This window comes from Schistocerca cancellata, chromosome 6 (assembly GCF_023864275.1).
Source record: "Schistocerca cancellata isolate TAMUIC-IGC-003103 chromosome 6, iqSchCanc2.1, whole genome shotgun sequence".
In the NCBI taxonomy this organism is placed as follows: Eukaryota; Metazoa; Arthropoda; class Insecta; order Orthoptera; family Acrididae; genus Schistocerca; species Schistocerca cancellata.
This window is the reverse complement of record NC_064631.1, coordinates 585,347,236-585,366,899: the sequence shown is the minus strand read 5'-3', so window position 1 is coordinate 585,366,899 and position 19,664 is coordinate 585,347,236.

Below are 19,664 nucleotides of genomic sequence, written 5' to 3'. Positions count from 1 at the left end.
AGAGTAGATTTCTAGTCTCCAGAAAAGTCATTATACTGGAACATAAAACATGTTCCAAAATTCTACAACTGATCGACGTTAGAGATATAGGTCTATAGTTCTGCACATCTGTTCGACGTCCCTTCTTGAAAAAGGGGATGACCTGTGCCCTTTTCCAATCCTTTGGAACGCTATGCTCTTCTAGAGACCTACGGTACACCGCTGCAAGAAGGGGGGCAAGTTCCTTCGCGTACTCTGTGTAAAATTGAACTGGTATCCCATCAGGTCCAGAGGCCTTTCCTCTTTTGAGCGATTTTAATTGTTTCTCTAACCGTCTGTCGTCTATTTCGATATCTACCATTTTGTCATCTGTGCGACAATCTAGAGAAGGAACTACAGTGCAATCTTCCTCTGTGAAACAACTTTGGAAAAAGACATTTAGTATTTCGGCCTTTAGTCTGTCATCCTCTGTTTCAGTACCATTTTGGTCACAGAGTGTCTGGACATTTTGCTTTGATCCACCTACCGCTTTGACATAAGACCAAAATTTCTTAGGATTTTCTGCCAAGTCAGTACATAGAACTTTACTTTCGAATTCATTGAACCTACGGTACACCGCTGCAAGAAGGGGGGAACTGACGTCACAAAACTCGTACAGCTCCACGTCGACGCTGGATCACTTCGTGCCGTGCGGGGACGGCTTTTACTGAGGTTCCACCCACGCTGGTCGCGACGCCCCTGGCTTAGGACAGCAGCGAGCGCGAGCGCGCAGCGGTGCCGCCGCGCCGTGAGCCGCCGCGCTATTCTCATCGCTGCGTCACGGGCGCAGCTCAGCAATGGTATCACCTGGCGGCGGCCAGTCCATTCTCCTGCGCGGTAATATTTCTCACGGTCGCGGACGAGACGAGTCGTGTTTCGAGGTCGCTTCACACACACACACACACACACACACACACACATACACATCTGCAAGCCAGCGAGGTCTCGCCGGTATTCCTATTCGCTGACGCGACTAACGACAGACGCAGAACGGCCGTCCGCAGCTCGTGGTCGTGCGGTAGCGTTCTCGCTTCCCACGCCCGGGTTCCCGGGTTCGATTACCGGCGGGGTCAGGGATTTTCTCTGTCTCGTGATGACTGGGTGTTGTGTGTTGTCCTTAGGTTAGTTAGGTTTAAGTAGTTCTAAGTTCTAGGGGACTGATGACCTAAGATGTTAAGTCCCATAGCGCTCAGAGCCATTTGAACCATTTTTTTTTTTTAGCAGAACGGCTACGTGCGGGTACGTGTCTACACGGTAAATCCTTGACATAGGATGAAGGCAAACGAACAATAAGCAAAATGAATCCGTTCCTGATTCCTAAATTATTTTTCCACACTTTGAGAACTTGTTGCAGAATAGGTAGTGTTTCCAGTGAAAGTTCCTGTCGGTAAGGGCTTGTTCGTATTGTACAGCAAACTTAAAACGGTTGTAAGTAGGCTATTTAGGTTTTTTATATTGGTAACGCCACGTAGCGCTCTGATGAAAATCTCTGGCTGTGCTGTGTGCAGTCAGTGGCTGGTTGGCATTGTTGTAATACTCGCCATTGTAGTGTTGGGCAGCTGGATGTTAACAGCGCGTAGCGTTGCGCAGTTGGAGGTGAGCCGCCAGCAGTGGTGGATGTGGGGAGAGAGATGGCGGAGTTTTGAAATTTGTAAGACTGGATGTCATGAACTGCTATATACATTATGACTTTTGAACACTATTGAGGTAAATATATTGTTTGTTCTCTATCAAAATCTTTCATTTGCTAACTATGCCTATTAGTAGTTAGTGCCTTCAGTAGTTTGAATCTTTTATTTAGCTGGCAGTAGTGGCGCTCGCTGTATTGCAGTAGCTTGAGTAACGAAGATTTTTGTGAGGTAAGTGATTTGTGAAAGGTATAGGTTAATGTTAGTCAGGGGCATTCTTTTGTAGGGATTTTTGAAAGTCAGATTGCGTTGCGCTAAAAATATTGTGTCAGTTTAAACACAGTCATGTATAATTTTTCTAAGGGGAAGTTTCACAGTTTTGATCTACCATCACACTGACTACGATTACCATAGCGAACTGTTAATGTTATACGCAAGTCCTGATCTATACTGACTACTTTGATTTTGTGTGTGTGTGTGTGTGTGTGTGTGTGTGTAAACTGAAGCCGGCAGGAGTGGCCGAGCGGTTATAGGCGCTACAGTCTGGAACCGCGCGACCCCTACGGTCGCAGGTTCGAATCCTGCCTCAGGCTTGGATGTGTGTGATGTCCTTATGTACCAAGTGTGTGCCGCGATACATGCAAGTAGCTCGATCTCTTACAAAAAGTTGAAATGGTGATCATGGGAAAAGGTAGTCTGAGGTTTACAGAAGATTGTGCAGTGGATAGGTGAAATCTTTAACTACAATTTCATATTAATCTATATTTTGACGAACATAAACGTAATGATGGTTCCAGTCACAATATAGCGAATACTAAGAGTATACAATACATGACCACGTGTTACTGAAAATGCAAACCCAACAAAATTTAAGTGAAACCTTTGAAAGTTCAGACAAAGTCTTCAACATGTTTCGTCCCGCCTTAGATACCAGAGCACGGACTGAATATCAAGTATACAAGATGCCTAATCGAAGACCAAACGTGTAATGAACTTTGCCTTATAGGCTCAGTTAGTGCTGGAAAATGAACTGCCATCCATTTTTGTTGTTGTCTGAAAAATTACTTAACAGTGAGCAGTGGTGAATATGAAAATTATGAAACTAAACGGCGATTATGAGTAAGCTTTCGCTCCTTGAGAGGTGAGATCCTCTTTCGCAACGGGGTTGAAGAACATGATTCGGACGTTCGAATTAACTGGCAGTTGGGGAATTGCTTCTGGGAGAGGCCAACGGCCAATTTCGCCACAAATAGTTGAAGAAGTTGCTGTTGGCATGGCTGAGAACGCTGGACGCAATGTGCAACCTTCAGGCAGTGCACGAGCTGTTTCACGACAGCTGAACATTCCTTGGTCCACCGTTGCTTCAGACAGCAGCAGAGCAACACTTCGTGCGGTTCCAGGCTGTCGTGGACGCAGATGGTAGTCACACTGAGCAACGTTTGTAACGTGGAACGTAAACGTGGTACGCGATTAGCAAATGTTACCCTCTCATATGGAAATTAAAATGTGTTTCTTTTAGTGATTTATTCGTTTTTGTCTTCCGCGTATCCTCACAAATATATGCACAAAGTTTCTTTGTCGTACACTCACTTATTCATGGGCGACCTCTCAAGTATAGAAAGTTTAATTATACTCAGTCCTCACTTCTCCACGCTTCATCTCAGGAACTGTGTCGCATCGCAGCATCCTTACTTGACTGCTGAGAACTAGTACGAAACGTAACTGCAGCATGCATTGAAAAGGGAACAGACGCTTTGCTTTCAAAACGAAGCAGACAGCAAAATGGGGCTAGGCTGCATGACACCACCTGATACCAATGTGAATGAACAAAGCCACGTGGCTGTATATGGCGTGTTAAAAAACAACTGTTCCATATTTTCAGAGGCGGTAGCACTTGTTCAGTAAAAGAAATGTGTTTTAAGAAGCAAAGCTGAACAAGAGCTTATAGCTCTTAAGGTATGCGTTTTGGAGACCATTTTTTTCATGTTTTGGTCCACGGTGTCACCTCTGTACATGGACAAAGATAAAATTTAATACAATAAATATATGTACGAAATCATGTTAGAAATGAATATTATGATGTTCAAAATAATAACTGGTTTGAAAAACTTAAGGGCAAAAGTAATTTTCGCCTGGTGAGTCATTGACAAGTAACATATACTATGTGATTAAAAGTATCCGGACACCTGGCTGAAAATGACTTATAAGTTCGTGGCACCCTCCATCGGTAATGCTGGAATCCAATATGGTGTTGGCACACCCTTAGCCTTGATGACAGCTTCCACTCTCGCAGGCACACGTTCCATCAGGTGCTGGAATGTTTCTTGGGAATGGCAGTCCATTCTTCACGGAGTCCTGCACTGACGAGAGGCATCGATGTCGGTCATTGAGGCCTGGCATAAAGTCGGCGTTCCAAAACATCACAAAGGTGTTCTATAGGATTCAGGTCAGGACTCTGTGCAGGCCACTCCATTACTGGGATGTTATTGTCATGTAACCACTTCGCCACAGGTCGTGCATTATGAACAGGTGCTCGATCGTGTTGAAAGATGCGATTGCCATCCCCGAATTGCTCTTCAACAGTGGGAAGCAAGAAGGTGCTTAAAACACCATGTAGGCCTGTGCTGTGATAGTGCCACGCAAAACAACAAGGAGTGCAAGACCCCTCCATCAAAAACACGACCACACCATAAAACCACCGACTCCGAATTTTACTGTTGGCACTACACACGCTGGCGCATGACGTGCACCGGGCATTAGCCATACCCACACCCTGGCATCGGATCGCCACATTGTGTAATGTGATTTTTCAATCCACTCAACTTTTTTTCACTGTTGAATCGTCCAATGTTTACTCACCTTACGCCAAGCGAGGCGTCATTTGGCATTTACCGGCGTGATGTGTGGCTTGTGAGCAGCCGCTCGACCATGAAATCCAAGTTTTCTCACTCCCGCCTAACTGTCATAGTACTTACAGGAGATCCTGATGCAGTTTGGAATTCCTGTGTGATGGTCTGGACAGATGTCTGCCTATTGCACATTACGACCCTCTTCAACCGTCGGCGGTCTCTGTCAGTCAACAGACGAGGTCGGCCTGTACGCTTTTCTCCTGTACGCGTCCCTTCACGTTTCCACTTCACTGTCACATCGGAAACAGTGGACCTAAGGATGTTTAGGAGTGTGGATATCTCGCGTGCAGACGTATGACACAAGTGACACCCAATCACCAGACCACGTTCGAAGTCCGTGAGTTCCACGGAGCGCCTCATTCTTCCCTCTCACTATGTCTAATGACTACTAAGGTCCCTGATATGGAGCACCTGGCAGTAGGTGGCAGCACAATGCGCCTAATACGAAAAATGTACGTTTTTGGGGGTGTCCGGTTACTTTTGCTCGCATAGTGTAGCTCGATGAACGTTGGACCAGAACTACTGCAATACATTAGAAATACGCAATGAAACTAATAGAAATAGCACTTTTATTGAAAGATAATAATTACACTGGAGCCACCGCGATTTATGATGGACCACTGGACATTACTAAAGATGGGACAGGATTCTTAATAGGCTGTGTGATCATCACGGACAGCATCGCACGCCCTACGATATGCTCCCATGCTGGCGACATGGTTGATAAGGGGTTATTGTGGTAGGGAGTTTCGTTTCTCCACCAGTGGGGTTGCAAACTGCCGTATGGCCGTTCGTGCACCTGGATGTGCTGCAACGCGTCTTCCCATGCACCCCATAAGTGCTCAGTTGGATTTAAGTCGGGAAAACGTACAGGCCAGGCTGTTCGCCGTATCCAAATCACCAGTACAAGTGATACAAAATTCGCAAATCACATAATCAGTTGATGAAACCCGCAATCAAAGGTACCGAATATTTGCTATGTTTTTTAAGAGAGAGAGAGAGAAAGAGATTATAAGCCATATACACTCCTGGAAATTGAAATAAGAACACCGTGAATTCATTGTCCCAGGAAGGGGAAACTTTATTGACACATTCCTGGGGTCAGATACATCACATGATCAGACTGACAGAACCACAGGCACATAGACACAGGCAACAGAGCATGCACAATGTCGGCACTAGTACAGTGTATATCCACCTTTCGCAGCAATGCAGGCTGCTATTCTCCCATGGAGACGATCGTAGAGATGCTGGATGTAGTCCTGTGGAACGGCTTGCCATGCCATTTCCACCTGGCGCCTCAGTTGGACCAGCGTTCGTGCTGGACGTGCAGACCGCGTGAGACGACGCTTCATCCAGTCCCAAACATGCTCAATGGGGGACAGATCCGGAGATCTTGCTGGCCAGGGTAGTTGACTTACACCTCCTAGAGCACGTTGGGTGGCACGGGATACATGCGGACGTGCATTGTCCTGTTGGAACAGCAAGTTCCCTTGCCGGTCTAGGAATGGTAGAACGATGGGTTCGATGACGGTTTGGATGTACCGTGCACTATTCAGTGTCCCCTCGACGATCACCAGTGGTGTACGGCCAGTGTAGGAGATCGCTCCCCACACCATGATGCCGGGTGTTGGCCCTGTGTGCCTCGGTCGTATGCAGCCGTGATTGTGGCGCTCACCTGCACGGCGCCAAACACACATACGACCATCATTGACACCAAGGCAGAAGCGACTCTCATCGCTGAAGACGACACGTCTCCATTCGTCCCTCCATTCACGCCTGTCGCGACACCACTGGAGGCGGGCTGCACGATGTTGGGGCGTGAGCGGAAGACGGCCTAACGGTGTGCGGGACCGTAGCCCAGCTTCATGGAGACGGTTGCGAATGGTCCTCGCCGATACCCCAGGAGCAACAGTGTCCCTAATTTGCTGGGAAGTGGCGGTGCGGTCCCCTACGGCACTGCGTAGGATCCTACGGTCTTGGCGTGCATCCGTGCGTCGCTGCGGTCCGGTCCCAGGTCGACGGGCACGTGCACCTTCCGCCGACCACTGGCGACAACATCGATGTACTGTGGAGACCTCACGCCCCACGTGTTGAGCAATTGGGCGGTACGTCCACCCGGCCTCCCGCATGCCCACTATACGCCCTCGCTCAAAGTCCGTCAACTGCACATACGGTTCACGTCCACGCTGTCGCGGCATGCTACCAGTGTTAAAGACTGTGATGGAGCTCCGTATGCCACGGCAAACTGGCTGACACTGACGGCGGCGGTGCACAAATGCTGCGCAGCTAGCGCCATTCGACGGCCAACACCGCGGTTCCTGGTGTGTCCGCTGTGCCGTGCGTGTGATCATTGCTTGTACAGCCCTCTCGCAGTGTCCGGAGCAAGTATGGTGGGTCTGACACACCGGTGTCAATGTGTTCTTTTTTCCATTTCCAGGAGTGTATATTCATGAGTGCAATGATTAAAAGTGGATACTTTCACCCACATGTGCACATGGACTCGAATGGATCACAGTATTCCATTGCAAGTCGAGAAACACACAGCACGAGAAGCTATTCTGACTAACCATTACTAAAAAAATTATCCTGAAACGCAATAACCGCGCTCAGAACGCAAATGATCAGCACGGACAATACCTACAGCGATAAGCAAGCTTCCCCAGTTGTATTAAGCAGCAAGCTAAAGCAACGAAACACCTCTCCGTCAGCGGGAACCACAGCTGTGCAGGACCCACAAGCGAAGTGGCAAGCTTCATCTTTCAGAGAATATCCGTGCAACTATCTTTTGGCGGGCTGCGCTCTCATTAGCTCGGCCAGTCAAAGTTCCTGAACTGACCGAGAAAGCCAAGCTAAGGGGCGCATAGATATCCATCACTGGCCGCTCAATTCGTTAGCCACCCGATGCTTCGCAAACAAGCGATTCTCGCTCGTCGAATTGTGATAGAGGGCAGCGCAGACGGCGAAGATGCCGTCGACACCATTGCTATGAACCTAAGCCACAGCTGTAATGGAAGTAATAGAGACTGTCTCTCAGGAAGACCGGAAGCGATTTTTTGCCTGCTTTATTAAATAGATATAACAGAACGATTCCCCGAATATTGGACCACAGCTATCATCCACCCACTGCACAAAAAGGGAGATAAGAGCAACCCATACAACTACAGAGGAATCTCTCTCCTAGTTTGTACATACAAAATTCTATCCCAGATCCTATATGAAAGAATCAAGGAGCAATTATAATAGGAGTTAGGGGAATATCAGGGAGGTTTCAGACCATGGAGAAGCTGTGCAGAGCAGATAATTAGTTTAAAATTGATTATGGCATACTACAAGAAACGGAACAAACCTCTGGCAATAACATTTGTAGATTTTAAGAAGGCATATGACTGTCTCCACAGACCTTCAGTATTAAAAATTTTAAGAAATCTAGGACTCCATCCAAAAGTAATTAAAATAATACAACTCACTCTATCCAACACCAAATCAAAAGCGAAGTTTAGAGGAGAAATTTCGGAACCATTCCTCATAAAAACAGGCTTAAAACAAGGTGACTGCCTATCACCGTTACTGTTCAACTGTGCACTGGAATACATAATGAGAGAATGGTACAAGGACAATCCAAAGATGATAAGAATTGGAAGTGCAAAAGATGATATTAGCTTAAACTGCTTGGTTTTCGCTGATGATCTCCTAGCCAACACCGTTCAAGAAACCAGGCAACAAGCGAAATCACTAAAAGAAATAGCAGAGAAAGTAGGCTTTAGAATATCATTCGAAAAAACGGAGATTATGCTAACTGATCCACCACTTGCAAACAAAATTACAATAGGAGGACAGGAAATCAAAACTGTTGATAAATTTAAATATTTAGGCGAAATAATAACATACAATCTAAATTAGAAGCAATAATGGCAGAATAGAATAAAAAAACTGAACTACCCAAATTACATTACCAAAACTACATACAACAAAAAAAGCCTACCTATAGATGCAAAATTAAAACACTATAAAACAGTTATACAACCAGAAATAACGTATGCAGGTGAAACTATCTTCAAAACAACTAATACAGCAGAAATTGACAGAATACTAAAAATAGAAAGAAGAATCATTAGGAAATGTATAAATAAACAGTATAAAATAAATGGACGTTGGAGAATAGCATCAAATGAAACAGTATATAAGAAAATAGAACCAGTCATGAGCACGATCATGAAAAAACGCATCTCATTCGTTGGACATCTGATGAGAACTCCAGCAAACAGAATTAGTAAAAAAATAATACAAAAATTGTGGAATAGCAAGAGCGACATTAAATGGATCACAGAAATTAAGGAAGATATAAAAGAACTCCAAATTACAGTAGATGACCAGAAAAACAAGACAGAGAAAACCAGAATACTGCAAGACCCGCAAACCAGACTACAAATGAAAATAAATAAAAGGAGTACAGGAAGAGTGGTCAGATGAAGAAAGAAAGAAAATATCTGAAAGAATAGAGAAATATTGGGCAGACAGAAGAGCAAAACATCTTTCATATAAGAATAGATTCTAATAATTATATTATCTAAATATCATATTAAGTTATTGTTGAGCCAAATTGTATCCCTGTGTAACAACGTGTTTACAACTTTGTATTTTTGACTAGAGTGGTCCAATGAAGGCCATAAAATAAATAATAAGATATATTTTACGTTTATTTTTAGTGGATTTGGATGCAATGGTTTGTAACTTCGCTACAGCGACGTTGTGGTCGCCAATTCCTGTATCCATTGTGACGTCCACTATTTGCTATATGAACAGAAATATAATGGTGATTTCATTTGTTACTCCTCATTTTTTGCATGAGAAGCATCCCTGTCATTTTAGGAGATACTCTATTTCTCGTACTATTTGGCGTGTGTGTGTGTGTGTGTGTGTGTGTGTGTGTGTGTGTGTGTGTCAGCTGGTGGACGGTCGACAACGCGGCCATAGCCGTGACGAACGACCACATATCCCGCCCGATAAGGCCTCCCTCCCTTCCTGCTGCCGATGGCGGAACGGAAAGTGCACGTCCGCTACGCAGCGATGCGGGTTGCCTAGATGCGGGCGATCGTTGTGAAGCGACGAGGCGTCAGGGATCCGGTGGGCACAGGGCGTGCGTGCTTCCTCCCGATGCCGGCCGACCTCGCATCTGCTTCTCTGTTGTCTGCCTCGCGCTGCCCGCTTTTACGTAAACGTAATTACGTGGGAGAGGGGGGACTGTGCGGCACACCGTGTCGTGCGCCTGCGCACTGCCATCTTCTGGAAAATAGAGCTCCTTGATACACACACACTGTACAAGAAAGCAAATACACTGTAGTAGAGGATAGCGAAATTTTAGAGGTAAAACTGGAGTCAGGCGAAGAGATTACATATCGCTGAAACTATTCTCAGCAGTTTTTGTGGAAGTTTTTAAATTATTAAACTGAGAGAGTTGCAGCTGTAGCTAGTGTGACGCCACACTTTTAGATTTACGATAAAAAATTACAGTTACTTGGAACAAAGAAGATGAAGCACTTGCCGCAAAAATTGATTTAGAAACATCTCTAATTAATGAGTGCGCAAATTTGCGTATAGATTTTATGTAATGCGAGGATTGCTGAGAAACGGTATATAGAAAATGCTGATACATAGATGAAGAAGTATTTTTCTCTGATTTTTTGCAAGTCGTAATCTAGTTGTATTAAAAAGTTATTAATTTCTTCATCAAGACCAAGCCATTATAAGTGCCTGAACACGTTCACATGCACAGACACACTTGCAAGGTAAAATTGGCTTTTGGAAGACGCAAGTATATGGCTAGTTAACGACCTAGGACAACCCTTTCAGAAGTGCTGCAAAAGCCATTGTTGCGTTGGCCCCAAAAAGTAATGTCACTCTGGGTTGTAGAGGGATTTGCTTGGGAGCTGAGGTTTTAAACAGCACCGAAGGCTGGAAGTGGCTCTCACTTTCTGAACTGCCTCACAGAGATCAGCACTAGACCTATAGTTTAGGCGCTATGTTACAGCAGTCTTTCTAAGTGCTGAAACCTCATAAGTTTGGCGAAGGCTACCGTGTTTCGATGAGCAAATTGTTAAAGTATCTTGTTGCTCACTAGTCGCGACAACTCGGTTAGCAGTTATCAATCATGAAGACAGCTCAACAGTTCGAACACGACCGAGCCTAAGAGTCATCCAAGCTGCTGCCGATCGGATAACACCAAGACTTCTGATACCGTCGTGTCACCATTTGGCGGTTCTCCTCTTTCGCTCGTGTTCATAGACTCGTATATTTCAATATTTCTTGAATGTGGTTTCCTCCTGTTCTCCGATCAGCGACTGCTGATCCTATAGCCTGTAAAAGTCGAACAATGTAACCATACTTCGACACTCATTACACAAGTGAGATTCAAGTGAGATTCCTGTGTCTATAATTTAGGGCTTTGTTGAATATATCTGTCTACGACTCTTCTTTATGTTATACTCTCCCGATCCGTTTGTAATTTTTATTGATAGCTTCATCGTAATCACGCCGATTAAGTGAGAGTTTAAAGCTACTTACCTTTGTAAATACTACGGGACCCAGCACACTGTGTTGTATCGGTATCGACTGAAATCCGTCAGGTCCGACTGGTATATCTTTCTTTTGCCTCTATTCACTGTTCAATTGCTTTGCCACTCGCTATTTGTTTGCAAAGGTAGTAAAGCCTCTTGGAAGGAATTGCGTCATTGTATTCTTTAGGTTTTCTTGATCAATAAATATGACCTGCGTCCACACTCCTTACTCCTTTTAGCCGCGCGGGGTAACCGCGTGTTGCCACGGTTGTCGCGGCTTCTCCCGTCGGAGGTTCGAGTCCTCCCTCGGGCAAGGGTGTGTGTTGTCCTTAGCTAAGTTAGTTTAAACTAGATTAAGTAGTGTGTAAGCCTAGGGACCGATGACCTCAGCAGTTTGGTCCCATAGGAACTTAATACAAATTTCCAATTTTCCTTGAGGGCCGCTGTGGCGGAGCGGTTCTGGGTACTTCAGTCTGGAACCGCGCGATCGTTACGGTCGCAGGTTCGAATCCTGCTTCGGGCAAGGTTGTGTGTGATGTCCTTAGGTTAGTTAGGTTTAAGTAGTTCGAAGTTCTAGGGGAATGATGACCTCAGATCTTAAGTCCCATAGTGCTCAGAGCCATTTGAACCATTTTTTTTTTTTCAGTTTTCCTTACTCCTTTCCCAAGCCAGCTAAGACGGCAAATCAGTCCAACAACAGATAACGAAGAGAGAAATTGAATAAGTGAACGTAGAAAGTTGCTGGCGTATGTATGACTGTTGCACTATGAGTGATACAGTGAAACATCGCCCTGTTGTGATGAAAAATCATTTAAGATTAGTTGTCGCCAGCTATTTCGAAGTAAACATAAACAAATACCAGTTAGACCAGAAGTAAGTGTGGTAGCTAGAACATTTTACTACCTTTTATATGTAATAAATATACGTCTTAAGATTTCAAGAAATAAGTAAGTTAGATTTTATTAAAATGAGAGTATTTTACGTCTTTTGTAATGTTCGCCTAATAGGGTCCTCATCTGAATCGCTTACCTTCTGGGCAACCAGCCTGTTTGTTCCTGACACAATGACGACTCCTTCTACATAATATATAGGGCGATATAGCTGCCCCTATCACTATCGTTTTATGCATCCCGCAATGTTATGGCTGTCGAGATTTTCATATTCTCGCGCTCACTATTCGCAAACTATTAGTCCTACAGAAATAAATGAGCAGGGTTTTTTGTAGAAAATTTGATGTAGTTAAATGGAAATGAGCGTATGGCATCGTTGGGTTTGAGGGCCCATCTGGGAAGTTCGGCCGTGAGGCCCCATCCTGGGAAGTTCCGCCGCCAAGTGCAACTCTTATTTCAGCCGACGTCACACTGGGCGACTTGCGCGCCGGTGATGAGGATGAAATGATGATGAGGACAACACAACACCCCGTCCCCGAGCGGAGAAAATCTCCAACCCGGCCGGAAATCGAACCCAGGCCCGCTTGCATGTGAGGCGAGCACGTTACCACCCAGCTAACCAGTCGGCCTATGTATTTAAATAATGTACTGAGACACATTTTCACTGAAGGCCGCGGTTTTATAGGTATTCATGTAAACTCTTATAAAAGTGACCTTCAAACGCACCTCCACCTCACACTCATCCCTCACTAGTCATGACTTCTAGTATGTTGTTCATGGCATTCCCTCCTACGACTGCACAAAAATTTCCGATTACTCAAATTATTCCCAATATTCTACCTTTTTTGGTCTCTATTGATTGGGCTATTACACCACCAGCACTGTCGGCTACTTCTTTAACATTATTAATTTAGACGTGCCCGTGAGAGTAATTAAAGGAAAACAACTTTTTAAACGTTAAGCTAAAACTAATTACGGTGACAAATCCATACAAACTTATCTATTATCTGCACTGTAGTTGCGTAGTCAGAAGACCTGTCGAATATCATGAAGTATTTGTTTATTTTATGCTGTTAAAATTCACAAAATTATTAGGTAAAATTTACACAAACGTCAGTTTTACAATATGCAAGTGCTCGGCTAAGCCAGTGATGTAATAAATCCATTCAATGAAGACCAAAAACATTCGAATGTGGGCAATAATTGAGGGGGTGCGTTTGAAGGTCACTTTTGTAAGGTTTTTCTTGAATAACTCGAAAACAACGGCCTCTAGCGAACACGTTTCCCAGTACAAAATTTAACTACATTAAATTTTCTACAAAAAAGGTCCTGTTCATATTTTCTGAAGTAGTAACAGTTTTCGCTTAGCGACCGTGGTTTATGAAGGCTTGATATAACATTGCGGGTTGCATAAAACAGCAGCTCTAGGGGCAGATGTATCTCACTGTATACATGCATCAATGTGTGCGAAGCAGGATGCTGACACCCTGTACTTTGGGCTAGAATATGCTGGAGAAGCCTGTTTTCGAATTGACGTAGGTAATGCCTAGCGTGCCTCGGAGACGCCAGCAGCGGCCGTTTCCTAGTACCACGTAAAACGCCCACCATTTTTGTTACACATTAGTGTGGTCAAGACGTTTCAAAAATCCTCAGAACAGAAGGGGCTAACAATGAGCACGGAGCCCTGATTGGCCGCTAATATTATGGCTTCAATTTTTCTCCGAGACATATCAGAGCAGGAGGGCACTCGAGTGAAAAATTTCCTCTTAACTGATATGTTAAGAAATAACCACGGTCGTTGGTTGGATATTGGTAGTTTTCACACAGCCTTCCCTTTCACAGGACGCCAGTAAGTTAGAAACAAGTCCTTCGAGACATTCAGGGACCGACTTTGGCGATGAGCAGGCTGGAGAGAGACGCTAACTTGGGTGTGTTGAAGTCTGGTAAGAATTCACGCATCGGAGTTCGAATTTAACTGAGTGGATAGGATGTAGTTGATCATGCATCGTCTGAACCTTAAGAACGTCACGACAGTGTTAAATTTCTTCTTATTTTTGATATTTCAATGGATTCTCATTACAGTGTATCTTGCGCTCTACCAAAACTATGGTTCGGTAGTTTTGGTACAATACATAAATGGCGTAATAAATGGTACGGACACCGGTAGTATTGGTAGCACTGGCAGGGAAATACACATAAATTATTGTGTAATACAGAAACTGGGACCCAACGACTCTCCTTATTTGTTTGTTTGTTTGCTTTGCAAATAATTAGACCCGCCCATCATTCAGTGTTGGTCCGCTGTGTCTTTTATATCCTTATAGAAGCTAAATTGCATTTCATAAGTAATAAATATTAGTTGATCATTTAATTTATGCGCTTTTGTATAACGGAAGTAATTGCTTTTGCTGCAAGTACAGTTGAAATGCACAAACATAAAACCTACATAATTGTTGTTACTTTATACTCAATAGAACGTTCTTCATCATGAGGCAAGAGTTCCCTGTTATTAATGATACCTGTGAAAGTTGTTAATCAATAATAGAAACATGTTTTACATAAGCTCGAGGAAGTACTGAAGTCATGTTTGATGTATTTTTGTTTTGCGGAGTATATTTTCATTTTACCTTTTGAGTGAATTGCGTTTTCTAGTACTAAATGATAAATCTTTATTTTTTTCATTTTTAGTACATTAATCTATTTCACGTTACCAATAAACAGTTTTCGAATAAAACATGAATAAACATTTAAACTTCCAATCTTACTCTGAATACTGTTTATTTTTAAATAATAGATAGAATAGAACAAAAATGTTCTGTAGTTTATGGGGCCCTTTATATATTCTCACTCAGTTTGTGGATGGTTCACCACTTCCGGTTTCTAGGGGAATCTACTAAGACATAGCGTACGTAAACAAAGCAATCGATAAGAAGTAACGCCTGACAGATATGCAACACACATAACGTACAAATAAAACGAGTAAACTCTTAACAGGACAAGGCTATTAGGAAAACTACCGTACTCAGCGTTTGCTTATGACAGTAGTTCTACAGTAGTTCTACAATTCTGGCTACCTGACTTACTCGTTACCTTGCCAAGTTGCACTTATGAGTCCTGTACATGTCTGAATAACACCTCTCCTTATACCATGGGTAAAGCAATTATTTATGCTACGTCGTTTAAAGTTCTCTGAAGGTAACACCGTCTTTATACTATATTTACCAGTGCCTTAAGGGTGAGTCATGATTTTATTATGTATACCTGAGACAGTTTAATGGGGAGACTATATAAAGAGAACTAACGTGGTAAAGTAAGCCAACTGAAGCGCTGCCTGAGATTTGGAGAAAGTTTTTGGCCGGCCGGAGTGGCCGAGCGGTTTTAGGCGCTACAGTCTGGAACCGAGCGACCGCTACGGTCGCAGGTTCGAATCCTGCCTCGGCATGGATATGCGTGATGTTTAAGTAGTTCTAAGTTCTAGGGGACTGATGACCTCAGTAGTTAAGTCCCATAGTGCTCAGAGCCATTTGAACCATTTGAGAAAGTTTTGTACAACAGAATTGTCAAAAGAAAATATCGCTGGTGACCGTGGTTAAAACATAATCAAGGAGTGACAGAGATCAACTAGCTACCGGAATAATAGTAAAAGGAATTCAATAACTGCACATTTATTCTACAAGAATCTACGTAAAACGGCACAATCTCCATGCAGCGAACATCTATATTCAAAACTAACAAAATGCAAATGGAGCACTAACAGGTACGTTTCACGAGAATGTATTAACAGTGGCCATACCTGCAGTTCCCCAGCATCAATAGTTGTGGTATACCGGCAGCAAAAAAAAAAAAAAAAAAAAAAAAAAAAAAAACCACATGGTCGCCCACATCGCTTGACAGTGTACCCTTGTCAGACGGGTTGCAGATGCTTCAGTTTAGTACAGCATCTAGACTTCATTTTTCTCGACTTCAGAGCCATGTGTGGCCAGCGCCTCGAGTGTCGGTTCCCGGAACCGCAGGCAGGCCTTCCCATCTCCGCCCCCACGGCCGCCGCCGCCCACTACAAAGGCACCGCGCAGCCGCATAATTACTGTCTGGACGAGCCGCGCGGCCGAATCGTCTGGAGGCGACCGCGCCGCTACCGCCGCCGCGGCGCGACACCTGTTTCCGGCCTTTGTCCAGGAGAGGCGACCTCCTCGCTTCCAGCAGAGTGGAGGACCGCGCCGCTTGTGTCCCGGCCGCCGCGGACCCAAGTACTACACTTAAGCCGTCCTCACACTGGGCGTGTTTCTCACTGTGAACAACGCCAGACACGGTGTCCGTCGTAGTTGTTGCACGCTCTGAAACGACCTGCTATACCCGAAGGAACTTGCTCCTGCTGTGTCTCCAGCAGTAGTTCTCGGCTGCATCACACACTTTGTTTCAGAAAATTCAAAGGCCGTAAAACCAGAGGGGTATTCGATACGTAATGCAACACATTTCTTTTCTCGGCCGGTTTCGGTTGCAAAAATGCGAAATTGGTTGTGGTTGTTGTTGTGGTTTTCAGTCCTAAGACTGGTTTGATGCAGATCTCCATGCTACTCTATCCTGTGCAAGCTTCTTCGTCTCCCAGTACTTACTGCAACCTACATCCTTCTGAATCTGCTTAGTGTATTCATCTCTTGGTTTCCCTCGACGATTTTTCCCCTCCACGCTGCCCTCGAATGCTAAATTTGTGATCCCTTGATGCCTCAGAACATGTCCTACCAACCGGTCCCTTCTTCTTGTCAAGTTGTGCCACAAACTCCTCTTCTCCCCAATTCTATTCAATACTTCCTCATTAGTTATGTGATCTTCCCATCTAATCTTCAGCATTCTTCTGTAGCACCACATTTCGAAAGCTTCTATTCTTTTCTTGTCCAAACTATTTATCGTCCATGTTTCACTTCCATACATGGCTACACTCCATACAAATACTTTCAGAAACGACTTCCTGACAATTAAAGCTATACTCGATGTTAACAAATTTATCTTCTTCGGAAACGATTTTGTTGCCATTGCCAGTCTACATTTTATATCCTCCCTACTTCGACCATCATCAGTTATTTTGCTCCCCAAATAGCAAAACTCCTTTACTACTTTAAGTGTCTCATTTCCTAATCTAATTCCCTCAGCATCACCCAACTTAATTCGACTACATTCCATTATCCTCGTTTTGCTTTTGTTGATGTTCATCTTATATCCTCCTTTCAAGACACTGTCCATTCTGTTCAACTGCTCTTCCAAGTCCTTTGCTGTCTCTGACAGAATTACAATGTCATCGGCAAACCTCAAAGTTTTTATTTCTTCTCCATGGATTTTAATACCTACTCCGAATTTTTCTTTTGTTTCCTTTGCTGCTTGCTCAATATACAGATTGAATAACATCGGGGAGAGGCTTCAACCCTGTGTCACTCCCTTCCCAACCACCGCTTCCCGTTCATGGCCCTCGACTCTTATAACTGCCATCTGGTTTCTGTACAAATTGTAAATAGCCTTTCGCTCCCTGTATTTTACCCCTGCCACCTTTAGAATTTGAAAGACAGTATTCTAATCAACATTGTCAAAAGCTTTTTCTAAGTCTACAAATGCTAGAAACGTAGGTTTGCCTTTTCTTAATCTTTCTTCTAAGATAAGTCGTAAGGTCAGTATTGCCTCACGTGTTCCAATATTTCTATGGAATCCAAACTGATCTTCCCCGAGGTCGGCTTCTACCAGAAGAATTTGTTGTGTCTAGACAAGACAGCCTAGACACAATGAGAGGAAGCCGAAAGGCACGCGCTTAAACTCACGCAGGCTGGCGTGAGGTCTGAAACAGGATACGTAATGAATGCTATAAAGAAAAGTACGTAGCTTCTGGAATACTTAACTTTAATCCACATTTGTAGAACATCGCTCTTGATGATACATTAATAGAATCTCAATATCTATACTGGTAATGGCGCCTTGCTAGGTCGTAGCACATGTAGCTGAAGGCTATGCTAACTATCGTCTCGGCAAATGAGAGCGTAATTGTCAGTGAACCATTGCTCGCTAAGTCGGCTATACAACTGGGGCGAGTGCTAGTACGTCTCTGTAGACCTGCCGTGTGGCGGCGCTCGGTCTGCAATTACTGACAGTGGCGAAACGCGGGTCCGTCGTATACTACCGGACCGCGGCCGATTTAAAAGCTACCACCTAGCAAGTGTGGAGTCTGGCGGTGACACCACAGAAGTCGTGTTAGTATTTTGCAGTTGTGACTTATTAAACTGAAAGTTCTTGTAATTTTCACATGTGTCAACACCTGCTTTCTTTGGGAATAGTCCCGCTTCAAGCCCTATAGTTTCATGAAGTTCCGATTGGTAGCTGCTATGTACGTAGCCTTCAAAATGGCGTCTGTAGCAGAGGTGCTTTCCAAGCAGAGAGCTGTGATTGAGTTTCTATGCTATGTACGTAGCCTTCAAAATGGCGTCTGTAGCAGAGGTGCTTTCCAAGCAGAGAGCTGTGATTGAGTTTCTTTTGGCTTAAGGCGAGAGCATCGCAGGTATACGTAGGCGTCTGCACAATGTCTACGGAGACGTGGCGGTGAACAAAACCACGGTGAGTCGTTGGTAGAGATGTCTGTGATCATCGCAACAAGGTCGCGCAAAATTGTACGATCACCCGCGCGCCGGCCGCACACAGTTGTGACACCTGCAATACTGACACGTGCGGACACTCTCATATGCGGTGTAAACTGATCACAGTCAAATACCTCGCTGTTCTATTGGACGCACTATTGGTAGCACTGACATAATCGACCACCAGCTGGGGCACTCAGAGGTATGTCCCGCTGGGTTCCTCGCCGCCTAACATAAGACCATAAAGAGCAGCTAAAAACCACCTGTGCGGAATTGCTTTCGCGTTACGAGACTGAACATTGTCACAAGCGATGTAACATGGGTTCATCATTTCGAACCGGAAACGAAACAGCAATTCCTGGAGTGCCGCCACACCACTTCTCCTCCGAATGAAAAGTTCCTCAGCCGGTAAAGTCATGGCGACAGCCTTCTGAGACGCTGGAGGGGTTACTCTGCTTGATGTACTCCCTCATGGTGCAACTATCGTCTCTGATGTGTACTGCACTACCCGCAGGAAATTGAAGAAACGACTTCTTTGAATTCGTCACCACAAAAATACAAACGAACTTTCCCTTCTCCATGACATCGCAAGGCCCCACACAAGTCTGCGCACCCGAGAGGAGCTCAAAAAACTTGAGTGGACTGTTCTTCAAATGGCTCTGAGCACTATGGGACTTAACTTCCGAGTTCATCAGTCCCCTAGAACTTAGAACTACTTAAACCTAACTAACCTAAGGGCATCACACACATCCATGCCCGAGGCATGATTCGAACCTGCGTCCGTAGCGGTCGCGCGGTTCCAGACTGTAGCGCCTAGAACCACTCGGCCACCCCGGCCACCCCGGTCCATCATCGGACCTTCTAACTTTGATCTGTCTGACCCAACGAAGGATGCACTCAGCGGGAAGCAGTACGTGGATGATGGGAAGGTTACAGATTCAGCAAGACTTCGACGTCGAGTAATAACGTGGTACCGTGCGGGCACACAAGCACTGCCAGCCGTCGCAATAAACGGAGATTATGTCGAAAGATAGACTTTTGTAGCCAAAAG